Source organism: Panthera onca, chromosome D2 (assembly GCF_046562875.1).
Source record: "Panthera onca isolate mPanOnc1 chromosome D2, mPanOnc1 haplotype 2, whole genome shotgun sequence".
Lineage (NCBI taxonomy): Eukaryota > Metazoa > Chordata > Mammalia > Carnivora > Felidae > Panthera > Panthera onca.
In genome coordinates, this window is record NC_138349.1 from 13036622 (window position 1) to 13051479 (window position 14858).

Sequence of the window (14858 nt, forward strand, 5' to 3'; positions counted from 1 at the left end):
AGCAAAGGCACGTTAGTCTCGTCTCACCTTGTACAAAGCCCACAGCACGTCCCCGGCGATAATGACTATCAGCATCTATGGAGCTCTTTCTGTATGCCTCCCCGTAGCTCCATTAGTGTTCTCATTTGACAAATGGAGAAACTGAGGGATAAATTGATTAAGCTGCCCAGGGTTATGAAGCAGATCTGGAGTTAAATCCTGGCAGTCTGGCTCCAGAACCTACTGTCTTAACCTCTATTTTGTAGTAGGTGGCTGTTGCTCAGGACATTTTTGTGGGGTGACTCTTCCCGAGAGCCCACGAGCTCCCGCGCTCCTTGCCAGAGCCAGCCAAAGATCTCTCAGTTCTTCATTTTTCACCAGATGACTCTTCTCTATGCACGCACAGAGGTATGGACATACTTCCTGGGTGAGGGGCTGTACGTCTGCTGCTCATTTGTGTGGCCCAGGCGGCTGGCAAGCCCTGAGATTGGTCACCTCCCTGGCCTGCCTCCTCCCCCAGGTTTTCTATGAGAACACCCTCAAGTGACACACAGAAGGGATCTTTCAGAACTCTACAGCTACGGATGAGGACGGATTCTGATTCAGTATGTTTGGGGTGGGGCTGTAGATTCTGTGTTTCCAGTCACTTCTCAAGTGATGTTGATGTGTCTGGTCTGTAGATGAATTTTGAGGGGTCAGGAGCTAGCATAGCATATTCCACTTCCTGGGCTTCCCTTTCCTAGTTAGTGTTTACAGCTAATTCCATGAAATATTAAAATATTAAATTGTGATATTACATGAGACTAAAAGAATGTGTATTAAGTACCTAGCACTGTGATTGGAACAGGATAGTAGGTATCCAACTGATGGTTTTGTTGCTTTTCCTATTTTATTTTTTGAAACATGTCAATGTCAAATCTGTAAAGATCGTATCATCTCACCTTACAATACTTCCACGGGAAATTAAAATACACACACACACACAAAGACACATACACACGCACAGAACTCTTGGCCCATTTTTAAAAAAAGAATCCAATGAACTCATTTAAAATATTCATCTAACATTATGTAGCACAAAAATAAGCAGTCATCTTCACCCCTTTGAAACTTAAATTTATTCTCCAACCACCTAACCTCCGGATATTCTCTGCCTAACTATTAAAACCGATGATGAATCACACCAAGAAGAAACTCTTATTGCTTCTGGGTTCTTACCATTACTGCAAATCCGTAAATTGCCCAGAACTGTAGCTTTGAAGGTTGTTAGCTCCCAAGATTTCTATTATGAGTTTGCACTTAATCTTTGATCCTGACATATCTTTTAGGCTTCCTGTTTAATTATTTACTAAATATACTTTTAAAAGCCCTAGAACCAGCCTTTCCTGTGGTTGCTGTCTACTCTTCTTGCCTCTCGGCATGTGTTCATGACCTTCTGTCTTTCGAGGGCTCTGTACTGTGCCCACATGTCGGTATTCTGGGGGACTCTCCTAATGGACTGATCGAGGAGCTTCTCTTGGTCTGGAACTCAGTTACTGACATTCTGACTGACACCAAGCATGAAAATCACATTACTCTGGTTGTAAAAAACCTTCACTGGCTACCTGTAAAGTACAGGATTATGTGTAAAGTCCTAGTTATTAACTTACAAGTCCTTAAATTGACTTGGTTTTGAATACCTCAGAGACATTCTGGAACCATACATCCCCAGTCGTTCTCTTTGGTCTCAGTCAATTGGATTAGTTCTTTTCGGCTGAAGACATTGAGCTACGGGGCATTTTTAATGTTTGCTCTCTACTTATGGAATTTATTAACCATGGAGGCCAGGCTGTCTTACTCTCTGTCAAGCTTTCAGTTGAAATTTAAGAGGTGCCCTTTCCAGATTGCTGATTTGGTTAAATCAACCATAAATCGATCCACCATTGTTTAGTTTTGGAATCACTGGTCTTTGGTATTTTTATGTATCTGCTCCAAGGGTTTGTTTGACATGTCATAGTTAAATCTTATATTATTCCACTTAATATCTTTTTTTCCCTCACATCTTGACTTGAAACACTGTCAAAGTGAATTTACTAATTAAATGCTTTGCATGACACATTACCTTTTCCCATCTGCTTTAGAAGGGAGTCACAAGGACAGTGAGATATTATATGTGAAATTACTTGGATTGTGAAATACCAGGCATTATATTCAATTAGGTACACATATTTTACCTTATTTTTGTTCTCAATCAATCACCCATTCCACTGTTAGGGTGCTCAAAAATTAATTGTTGAACGGATGAATGAATGCTAGACACAAAGCGGGGCAGAGGTATAGGTCATATAAGATTTCTTTAGCAAGTTTTAATCTAGCATCCTTTGATAAGGTCTAAGTATGTCTAAAGTTAACTAACAATAAAATATTTAAATAGCAGACCAAGAAAAGAAAGAAAATTATGGCACAGGATACTACACAGCGAATGGCCAAATATATTCCTCATATAATTGCAGCTCTATGATCTCTGAGAAGAGTGACAGTCCTCAGGCTGTGGTAGTGAGGAGGGAAATCTGACTGAGAAGTTGGGTTTACATTGGACCCACGTGTGTGTGTGTGTGTGTGTGTGTGTGTGTGTGTGTGTGCACACACATAGAAATGGGTAGGCAAAGAAGAGGTGGGGATGTGGGAGGGTCTTACATGTGGATGGAATGATAGGACAAACCCAGATGGCTGTTATTTTTCTTAAAGTTGGATGAGGGGCATCTAAATCCAACCAATTTGGCTAGAAGAGGATTCAGAAAAAAAAAAAGATAATAAGTAGGGCTTTATTACACATTTAAGTTAGCAAAATAAGAAGTTCTCCATTTTCTTTTAATGAGGAAAAGAGATGTGTTCATTTTTCTTACAGTCTTAAAGACACTTGGCTGGGGTCAGAGTTGGGGGTTGGGTAAGCAAGATGGGGGAGTTGTTAGAGTCCTTCAGGGAAGAGAAAATAAAGAATCAGTTGCCGGTGGTGTTTTCCTTCCTGTTTTGGCTTGTTTGAGGGCTGGGTGGCGGGTCTGGAATAGTAGTAGGTAAGGTCTACAATTTGATTGCTTATTTGATAATTACCGCTCTAAACATTTTAAAATATGGAATCTCCCATACAGCTTTCTCATAGCCTATGAATACTATTTGGAAAGAAATGTAGTCTTGATATATAGCACAAGAAATCAGCCAATTCAATCCAATCAAGTGCAATTCTCTTCCGACAAGTAGTGACATGGTCTCTGTGCTTTTGGTATCATTGTTGCAGTTGCCAGGAGGCAAAGGAAGGAGGAAGCAGAGCTCAGAATCTACTTGGGAAGACAAGTCTTACACATGGGAAACATTTATCCATCAGACAAGAACGAGGCTGCCTAAGTACCGAGATCAGTCCCAAATATTGTCTCTCTGTGCTCCCAGATCTCAGAGAAGAACTGAGGAGGAAGGGAAAGGATTTATTTTGTGGGACAAAGTCCTGGAACTTACTCGCAGGAGTGGAACCCTCGCCACTCAGAGTATGGTCCACAGACCAGCCATATCAGGATCACTTGGAAGCTTGATAAAAATGCAGAACTTCAGGTCCCATCTCAGAGATCCTGAAGTAGAATCTGCATTAAAATATTTTTTTTTATTAAAAAAGTATTTATTTTTGAGAGAGACAGAGACAGAGTGCGAGCTGGGGAAAGGCGGAGAGAGACAGACACACAGAATCCGAAGCGGGCTCCAGGCTCTGAGCTGTCAGCACAGAGCCCGATGCGCGGCTTGAACCCACCAGCCATCAGATCATGACTTGAGCCGAAGTTGGAGGCTTAACCCACTGAGCCACCCAGGTGCCCCTAAAAATTTTTTAATGTTTATTTATTTTTGAGAGAGACAGAGAGAGAGAGAGAGAGAGACAGAGAGAAGGAGACAGCAAACACAAGTGGGGGAGGGGCAGAGAGAGACAGAGACACTGAACCCAAAGCGGGCTCCAGGCTCTGAGCTGTCAGCACAGAGCCCACGATGCAAGGCTCAAACCCACAAGCTGTGAGCCGAAGTGAGGGGCTCAACCCACTGAGCCACCCAAGTGCCCCCCTTTTTTTTAGTTTTATCTTTTTTTAGAATCTGTATTTTAACAACACTCCAGATGATTCCTATTTACATCATAGTTTAGGAAACATTGTGTTAGAAGACTCCAACCAAACTATACAACAATGAAAACATCAGACAGACCCTTGGGAGAAGAAATCCAGGCCTGTGGGGGACCCCAGCTGTAGCCGAGCACTCCTCAAATCCCTCCCTCCCTCTGGCAGATCTCCTAAACTTTAATAGACTTTGCATGGAGTATCCAAAGACAGGCTTGGCCTCATATGCCAGGAGAGTTCTGCTCAATAGCCAACCCTGTTGAAATCTACTCCTGAGCTCTGACAGAAATGTAGAAATACTTGGAAGGTGGGCATAGGCTTGGGAAGACGCAAGGATTGAAAATGCCCTCTTTAGTGTGTCTGGTCCTACACGTAAGTGCCTGCAGGTATGGACTTGAGCCATTGTTTTCAAAAGTTGAAAAAAATTATACACATGCCAAAAAAAAAAAAAAAAATGCCCACCTTCCTGTTTCTGTCATATAAGTTCATGCTTGCCTGGTTTGAATTAGTTAGAGTGGTTCATCATGGAACAAGGAGAGAAGAGACTTTTTAATGGAATTGGCAAAACCCAAGCCACACTGCCCAACAGAACAGGCTGAAAGCAAACAGCTATGGCCTGACTGTCTACATTTGAAAAGGGTTTCTCAGGCCTAAGATTGAGAGCGCTTGAGTGGCTATAGAGACCATTTTACAATTATTACAATCCTTTCCTCATCCCTCCCTCCCACCCATCGGCACTTCACCCTTCCCTTCCTTTCCCTTCCCTTCCCTTCTCTTCCCTTCTGCCCTTTCCCTCTCTCCCTTCCTTCCTTCTTTCCTTCCTTCCTTCCTTCCTCTCTTCCTCTCTCCTCCACCCTCTTTCCATACGATTTTTAAAATAATGTGGTTTCCATGCAAATCAAAACCAGCTGAAAACTTGCCAAGGCCAAGATGTAATTGAAGCTGGCATTTAAGCATTTGTGTCTCCTCTGTCTCTAGAGATATCATCATAAAATAAAAGACTTCATCAGATAATGTTTTCTTCATTATTCAACATCACAATTCTGAAGTGAAAAAAGATAATTAGACATACGGTGCTGTCGACACATAGTTTATGAGGAGCTTCTAGCTAATTAGTTATGGTAAAAGGTTTTTATATAGTCATAATTACTTTATATTTCAGAGAAAAAGAAGCAAACATACACGTATTTTATTTTACCTGGTGACAAGTTTATCAAAGTGAGGCTGGTATTTTGATGATCCTTTGGCACCTGCTTCAGACTTCTCAGGATATAATGCAAAGTGTCACGAAGGGGTTTTAACAGCACAACTCTTGTTAACTTTAATAGGAGCTACACATCTGAAATCCTTACACATCATCTTGCTAGATTCTTTGGAAAATATCATCCTCTTGGCATCCTGAATTTCCTTTGTCACTGATGAAAGGCTCACCTATGGAATCATTCAGAGAATGGTTGTAGTAATTTTGTTTAAAATATGAGATAACCCATCTTCACAAGAATCGTGTTTCTGTTCTGATTTCCGGGGGTGGCCCCCGAAGAAAAAATGCTGGCAAAAATAATACACTGGAAAACGTAGCATTCTACAATTGATTCGTTTAAAATAATTTCAGTTTATAAAAGCTATCTCTTTTTTTTTCAATTAGCTGTTTCTGCTGAATTGGTTGTTGTTCATCTCAGTGAAAGAAATGAAGACAATTTGAAAATATTCTTGGTTTTCCCCTTTGTGTCTGTACCAGTTCCAATAACATCTGAGCTGAGGCGAGAACCAGCACAACCTATACCAGTCCTGTAGCCACCTGGGTGTCCTGGAGGACAGGTTGTCTAATCTCTAGTGTTGCCCACCCCTGATGGAGCATTAATCAGGTGGCAACACGCTCTGTTTGTTGATCTTCCAGGATGTTCCAGGGCTGACATATGCTCGGGTATGCAATCAAGGTATGCACTCAAACATGGGGCTACAGTACAATTTCCCTCAATCTGAGTCCACTGCATTATTTATTACAACAAAAGGCAGAAACCTGAGATATGCTAAAGAGGGCCAATGGACTCACAGCACAGAGCAAAATGCTAGTGTTGCCTTATCCACAGCTGGGGTTGCTAGCTGTCCAGTCCCAAGGACAATGGCAGGTTCGCGTTTCCCTCTTCTCTTACCAGAATATTTGTTGCCACAACACTTTTAGACAGATACGTGGGCATATTGTGGTTGTCATTTCTCGAGTGGTTAGTGATGCTTGCACTGTATCACATATTATATGGATTTGTTTCACTGAACCAAGGCCTTGCCACCTTTATGTGGATGAATAAGGTAACCAATCTTTCCAAGTTTTAGTTTCCTTGTCTATAAAACGAGAGTAATAATGGGATGAAGGTAGCTAACAAAAGTCAGATTAGCACAATGCCAGATGCATGGTAAGTGTTTGGTACAGGCTAGCTGTTGTTATTTGTATCCTGAGAATAAGTCTATGAGTCAGGTACTCTTATTATCCCTACTTTGCAGATGATAAAGCCCGAAGTTACAGAGGTTACGTTGCGTAGTACATGTGGGTCTAAGCCCCGCTTCCAAACCCAAGCTGTTAGCCTCATCAGAAACAACTATAACAACCCTAAGTTGTCACCCTCTCTTGATGGCTTCCTTTCACCCTCCATTCTGCTTAACCTACCGAAAAACAAGATCTAACGCTCCTGGTTCCTGGCCCTAGGCACTTGGCTGGCTTTTGTGTGAAGCCAGAGGACCTAGGAGCCTGGTCTGAGTATACTGGTATTGTTCGCTTCAATTTAGTTGGCTTTCAAGGCCTCCCAACTTATTCGTGTTCTTAAAGGGTGCGTGATGCAGGAGGAGAGGGACCCGACTAGAAGTGCCCCCACATCCTTGTTGTCTTAGCACAGCTGAGTGGTCTTTCGTGATGGATAACAAGGCTCTCACTGCTCTGGTTTTTCCCTACTATCTATCCTTTCTGTATGGTTTCTGTCTTTAACATCATTCTCAGGGATGCTAACGTATCTTTCTTGGATAAATCAGGAAGGGACCCCTCATTTCCCTAGCCAGTCTCTGCCTTCAGCACCTTTCCTACATCTTCCACTTTTTCAAGAGGACCAAAAAAGGAGAATGGATCTTAGCATACGTTTCAAGGTAGCTCGATGCAGTTCTAGAGTGTGCTAATACAGATGAGGGGATCTCTTTAGATAGGAATCCCATTAATAAATGGGTTTATATAGCCAAACGGAAGAAAATCTATTTAGAAAGACGAAATAAATTATGGTCAATTTGGAGCATATCCAGAGCCTAAGTAAGTGAGATCAAATGGTTTACTGTTTGCCATTAATGGGATTCATATCCTACATCCCTATTATACCCTGAATCTAAACCTGTGAGTTATGCCTTAGATATGGGGTTATGACACAGATTTATATCCTAGTAAAGAAGAGCCATCTTGAATCTCATTTCCTTGAGATAATTAAGACAACAGTTAAGATTTCTATGTATTTTTAGTGGGACTATTTTTAGTTCTGATTCTAATCACTAACAATTGCCCTGTAATCTAGGAAAGAATTATTGATTCAGAGTGACAAACTAATGCTTGGATATAACCTCTCTTTTGTCTCTCCTTAAAGGGATAAAAGATAAAAGTATATCTTTGGTGTATCCAAGGTGAATGGTTTCATAAATTTGTGATACTTCAGGTCCAATCATCATCTTTAGCTTATTTATGCAGAACACTCTAATATTTAAAGTTCTTAAATAAAGAATTCTCAACTGTGTTAATTAATTCTCAATTAATTATGGTAATTTGTACTAATTACTAATGTAATTACAAAATTGAAGATTAACCTGGAAATTTGGAAGAGCAACGTTTCTGTTAACTAAACAGGAATAAATTACATCGGCAAGAGCAGAGGCAGGGGCTCTTTTAATTTGGCCAGCTCAATGCCTGCAAAGTACAATATAATCTGGGAACATCTGACTTTAGCATCTAATCCATTTGCAAGATGTGGGATCAACCCTACGCTCCATTTCATTGTGATACGGATCCTTCAGTCTTCCACAGCTTTTTTCAAAAGCTGTTACCGACAATGACAAGATCGTCTCTAGCTACACAGGGAAAAACAAGAGTAGGTCCTGTCCTAGAGCATTTTGTCAGAGTCTGCCGAGGCTGCAGGAAAGCCAAGGAATTGCTGGATCTGTTCACTATTTAAGGGAACTGAAGAAGTATCAGTCATCTTTGTTTGCTGAACCCATCATAAAGACTCTATAGGGCATGCTCACTGGGACGGTGACATAAATTACAGGGACCACTTTCTTGCTAAGATTCAAACAGATGTACAGGAAAATTGGAGTGGGTTCCAAAGTAATAAGAAGAATTAGGCTGTTTGAGATGATGAGCAGTATCATTCATTAACCATTAGTTAGAAACAGGAGTAACTAGCTCTGATCTTATGTATTGCTGCATTTTGCATACTAAATGTTACTTACAGGGCTTAAGGGGTTATGTTTCTCTGTGACTTACTGACATTGAGTCATTTGGTTCATTTGGTAACCAGTGTGTGCGTCTGAGTGTGTATCTGAGAGAGAGAGAGAGAGAGAGAGAGAGAGAGAGAGAGAGAGAAACTCCCCCCGTGTCGGGTTCTAGATCTTGAATATACAAAGATGAAAAAGTAAAACTCCAGCCTTCAAGAAGCACTCATCCAAGCAGACGTGGTGCCCCATAGTTTCCTCCGTAGAAAATTACAGCTTAGAGAACAAAAGTTATCAGGAGGGGGGAAAAAGACCACTTTGGGAATATGACTCATTGAGCAACAATTTCCAACTCATAGTTCATATGTTGACCTAGCCTAGACTCATGGACAGCAGGATTTTGAGGGTTTGCATATGGTGGAATAATTCATCTAATTCCTAAGCGGTAAAGAAAGGGTCATTTTGCTTCTTTCACCTTTAGGCTCAAAGAGAAGTATTTCCCTGCGAGCTGGTAAAGAAGAATCCATTGGAATTTCATATAATCTTTATTTCCCCTCCCTAAAACTTGCTGACTTACGTTAGATCCTAAAACTACTTTTAACCTGTAATAAAACTACGTTTCTTCCTCTGAGGTTGAGCAGCCATGGCTTGGAATACTGTGCAGAATAACAAAAACATGCTTCTTAAGTCCTTTAAACGTCCAAAATGAAATTTGCCACATTAAAGCCAAGTATTGTTATTAATGACAGGAATTGCCAACATGCTAAGAACAAAGGAAAGCTCCAAGCACTTATCATTCATCTTATGCTTTTTTTCTTTAATAGCAAAACCTATCTTGTTGTAAATTATTAGTTGTAAATTACTTCTTTAAAATCTTATGACTGTTCTTTTGAGTAAACCATGAAGTAGATTTTCTCTGTAATTTAAAAAGCTACCAAATGAGCTATAATTCATTTACTATTAACATTCAAATAAAAACTTTAAGCCATAAGAAGAAAATGAGTCATGGTTGCATCACAAGAATTAACTTCAGAGATATATTAAAGAATAAAATATTAGTTTCAGTACTTTGGGATTAACTATTATTTGCAACCCAAACACTGGTAGCACTCTATTTTATGATCGAAAGCACAAAAAAAAAAATACATGATTAATCCTGACCTGGTATCTATTAACATTAATCTAGATTAGTGTCTCCCAACCCTAGTTTTTTCAACTCCCGGGCATTTCCAACTACCTCAAGGGATGGTGTAAAATTCTTCAAAATTCTCTAAGCAAAATTAATTTTAATTCACATTAATATTAAAAATAAATGTATACCATATGGCAGACTAGAGGAAAGAAAATACTAGAAAGTCAAACTCATAACTTAGAAAAAGATTCCAACTCATTAGCCAACTTAAGTGGGGATTTAGATAACACTTTTTAAGCCACAGATACTCAGGAAAGAATGTAGTTCTGGAAACCAAGAAAAATATTACTGAATTTTAAGTCACCAAATTGCATATTAAGCTCTCTTGATGAAACACTTTTCTTTACAATGAACTAATTCTAGTTTCAAAAACATTTACACATGTCTTTGCTCACTCATAGTTTTGGTAAGGGCAATGTTTTACTCCTAGGCTTCACAGTTTATAATACATGTCCACGTACACTATCTCAGCTGCTAAGTAACACTGGGAACCTGTCTGGCCACAGAAAGAAACAATGGAAAGGCTATCTCAATGAAAGATTTTCACCGAACTGCATCTCAAGTGGACAAAGGTTGCACAACACTGTTGAGAGTTCATGTCCACCACGGCACGCTTGGGAGAGACAGGAATAGGGAAAGCTGTTACTTCTCCAGCTCTAACACCACACCCAGAAGCTAAGTGATCTGTGAACTTGGCCTCACTCTGTTCTACTCCTAGATAAAGTAGAGGGAGGAACGGTCAGAAGTTACGGGTAGAGGGGATAAAAGAAAATAAATGATTGCTTCAACAGAGACTGAACTTAAAGGAAGCAGTGTGGGTACTGAAAATTGGGGAAACTGGGTGGGTAGACGGGTGGACACCACAGAAAGCTCAGATTGAAGCAGTTTGAAATAGCACCTGTTGGTGAAAACATCTGAGGTCCAAAAAGAGATTCAGGCAGAGGCTCACTCACTCTTGAAAAAAGATCCACTCTCCTACACAAATTTAAAACAAAGATGCTGTGCTTGTTATAACACTCAGGGTACTGAAGAATATTTTTTAAACCAAAGTTTCATCTGCATTTGTGATGATTTGGGCCCATCTCATATTATAATCTTAATACTTATTCAGAGGAAGGTAATTAGAAATAATACCTAGACAGTTTTAACGTTTTGAGCATGAATATAATTTTTAGTATACTTAAAATTAAGTGAATTTACTGAGGGCATCATTATAAGAAGCTGAACACTAAGGAAGCTATTAATAATTTGGAAATCTTGGTTCTCACGAGGAAGTGTTAAATCTACCTACTGAAGAACTATACCAGACGTGTATTTAACTCATAGATCCTAGTATTATTAAAATGCAAAGCAGGATGGATATGATTGTCCATGCTTCTAAGCTATCCTCTGAATCTCTTCCTGCAGGTGGCAGACACAGAAAAGCATAAATAGGCTTTGAAGGGATTTCTGGTCCTTGTACGAGAGTCAAGAATCATAGAACTAATTCTTAGTTGGTTCAGTAAGAGTTGATCATTCAACAACTTTTTGAAAACTCTTAGCAGTCCATAGTCTCGGCTTTCAAGAAGTCATAGTACCGTGGGACAAAGAGATACAAACAAGTGAAGTTAACACAGTATAGCGGAGGCTTCAGAAAAGATATGTATACAAGATCCTAACAGCTCATAGAAGGGAGTGAAGGTTTCTTTGTAGGGGAGGTGGGAAAGCCCGCCCGTGGAAGGTAGCATTTGAACTCCCAAATGGAAAGCAGGAATGACCATGTGTGAGAGAAGGTCATTCAAGGCAGAAGGAAGAGAAAAATGAAAGGAAACAGGCATGGCGGAGGGTGGTGGTGGGGAATGAAATGGTGTGTTCCAGGGAGGAGGAAGACGGATAGTGCACTGGGGGTACAGGGCGTGTGGCAGACAAGTGGAGAAAAAGGCAGCTGTGCAAGATGGCAGGAGGTAGACAAAGAAGGGCTAAAATTGGGGGGAACATAAAAAAAAGCATTCACAACACAAAAACCTCCAGGAAAACAGTATTGGATTTGGCAATCATTTTAGCCTTGCACTTGCTCCCAATTCTGAACCTTCTAGTACCCAGTTTCTTCAAGAGAATACCAAGCTAATGATAGAAATCAGCAGGAAAAACATGTTTTTCTCTCTTGAAATATGCTTTAGTTTATTTTCTGGAACACATTTTATATTGAACTCATGATTGTTATTTTAATTTCGAAAACATTTACCAAAAAAGAGAACTAGAAAGGATTTACGCCTTGATTATTAAGAATTGCCAGATTGTTACAATTCTATTGGAAAATTAAAAAGACTTCAAGTATATGAATTTGATGAAACCACAATCCACATTTACAACTGCACACTTATAAATGAGACCAAATTTTCACCTCCTGTGTTTCCTCTGGCTATAATCTTTCCAACTATACTAAAAAGCTGCTGGGAAGTATGCCTATCATGAAAATTGCTCAATTTTCAAAATGATCTATGAATCATAATGGGAGTCTTGGTAGTTAAGTGTCTACAATAACGTAAAAATGCCTCCCAGCCCTTTAACAGGTGGTAGAAAGAAGTCAGAAGTGACTCTTACAATGGTCTTTCTTCATCCATTTAAATCCCAGTATATCAGACAGCATTAGGAGAAATACAAAAAAAAATAGAGCATGACTATAATAAGATATATAGGCTTATAGTATGATCATGGTAAGAGAGATAGGCCTCATGCAATGGAGCCAGACTGCTTGGCTTAAAATCCTGGATCCACCACCATCTACCAACTAGGCAATCTTGAGCAAGTTATTTCACCTCTCTGGGCATCAGTTGCTATGAAAACAGAATGCACCAATAATAGCTACTAAATAGGGTTATTATGAATGTTCTAAGAATATTCTCTTTGCCTCCCTAGATCTTCCTTGAACCCTTCTCCATCCTGCTTCTGTACCCTGGGAGGCTGGCCCATAAAGGTGGCGCCATGGAGCTCTTTCCCCTCTGGCTTTCTGTCCCGTTTGGCCGATGGGGGGGTGGGGGTGGTTAGGAGGCAAGTGGGGTTGGGTTGTTTGTTCTTCTTGCTCCCTCCCTGCCAGGTTGCCAAGGTTGTCTGCAACCCACCGGCATTCTCTTTGGGTCCCTCTATTCATGCTTTCTCCTCGCCCCTTCAGGCAGGCTGAGGGGTGTAAAGGCTCCATGCTGCTGTTAGCCAGGGTGTTGCACAGTCCCGTATTGCATTTTCTAAATCCCACTTACACCTTTGTAAATATACCTTTTGTTCAATTCGCTTCGATTTATGCAATTTGGGTGTGCCATCTGCTTCCTGCCAGAATCCTGACTAATAGAATGAGTTCCTCTTTCTAAAGCACTTAGAATAATAGCTGGCCCATGAGAAGCACTATGTAAGTATTTGATAGATAAATAAAATAAATGAGATTTAGAAACTTTTTTTTTTTTGTAATCGATTTGAACATATCTTTCTGTGTCCTGCTGTACAAAGCAAAATCTTCAGAAATTTTTTCCCAGGTAAAACTGTTCTCGTCAGTAGAGTTTCTGTGCATGAAATAACCATCGTTTTATTTCTAATCATGTTTGTAGTGCTTTGGTTTACAGAACTCTAAGTAAAATATTATTAAAGTTTTAAAAATTCAATATGAGCCTAGTGGGGAATTTATATAACTATACTCATTATAATCATCACATACAGTTATTTCCACCTTCTTTTTTATACTTCGTTGGCTCTTCTCTATACACCTTTTTTCCCCCAGGTACAATATTGTCTCCTTTGATGCCTTAAACCAAGTTGGGTGTGAACCTACATTTCTAATCATATGGTTAAATATAACAGTATTTCCCAATTTCTAAAATTCAAGTGTATCTCTTAAAAACAATAGGCTTGTTAATTTGCATGAAAGACAAGAGGTTTTGCATACTGGGCTCCACTTTCCCCTCCTTCATTTCTTAATTCCAAGATCCTAGGATCCCTCAATTCCCATTTTATTCCAGAATATTTATCTATTTTGTGTACTACTATCCTTTTTTTCAGTCACTTGAACTGGATAGCAGAAGCAGCCAACTTGTTTAAGCTCATATTTACTTATTTCTTATTCACCCGAGGTTGCCTCCAATTCATCTTAGCAGTAGTATCTCCATTCAGTATCTTTAAAATTCCTTTTAAAAATATTTTAAAAAGTTCATTTATTTTTGAGAGAGAGAGACAGACAGAGAGAGAAAGAGAGAGAGAGACAGAGCATGAGTGGGAAGGGGCAGAGAGAGAGGGAGGCACAGAATCCAAAGCAGGCTCCAGACTCTGAACTGTCAGCACAGAGCCCGATGCGGGGCTCAAACTCACAAACTGGAAGATCATGACCTGAGCAGAAGTTGGACGTTTAACCAACTGAGCCACCCAGGTGCCCCAATATTTTTAATTCTATCAGTTCTTAATATTATGGAGTATAGCTTCCAACAAGCTGCAAAAAAGAGAGTCTGAAACTTTGTGACTCGAGAATATGCTTCTTGTCTACGGCCATACCACCCTGAACGCGCCCGATCTCGTCGGATCTCGGAAGCTAAGCAGGGTCAGGCCTGGTTAGTACTTGGATGGGAGAATATCCTTCTTTTTGCTTTTATACCTGAATGACAACTTGATCAAGTGGCCCAAATCTTTTCCTAAGGGTTCTATAGATGTTACTTCAGCATCCTGCAATACTTGCTACCGTAGAGAAATATGAAAATAGTCTGGTTTTTACCACTTTGATATTAAGCAAAGTTGCTGGGTAGAAGACCATCATACAAAAATCAATTGTGTTTTCTTACTCCAGCAGCCAACCTATGAAAGAATGTTTTACCTTTAGAAGATACCTTGACAAAGCAATTAATGTCTAAGATATCCAGGAATAAATTGATGAAAAGTTACTTGAAACTTGAGAATAGTTTTTTTGCTACAGTGACAGTTACAGAGGTCCTGTACTAGCAGCCTAAGTGTCACCTGGGATCTTGTTAGCAATGCAAATATTTGGACCCCAACACAGACCTAGTGAATCAGAAACTCCGGGGATGGGGACAGCAATCTACGTTTAATGTGCTCTCCGGGAAATTGTGATGCACAAGTTGTGATGCAGGACC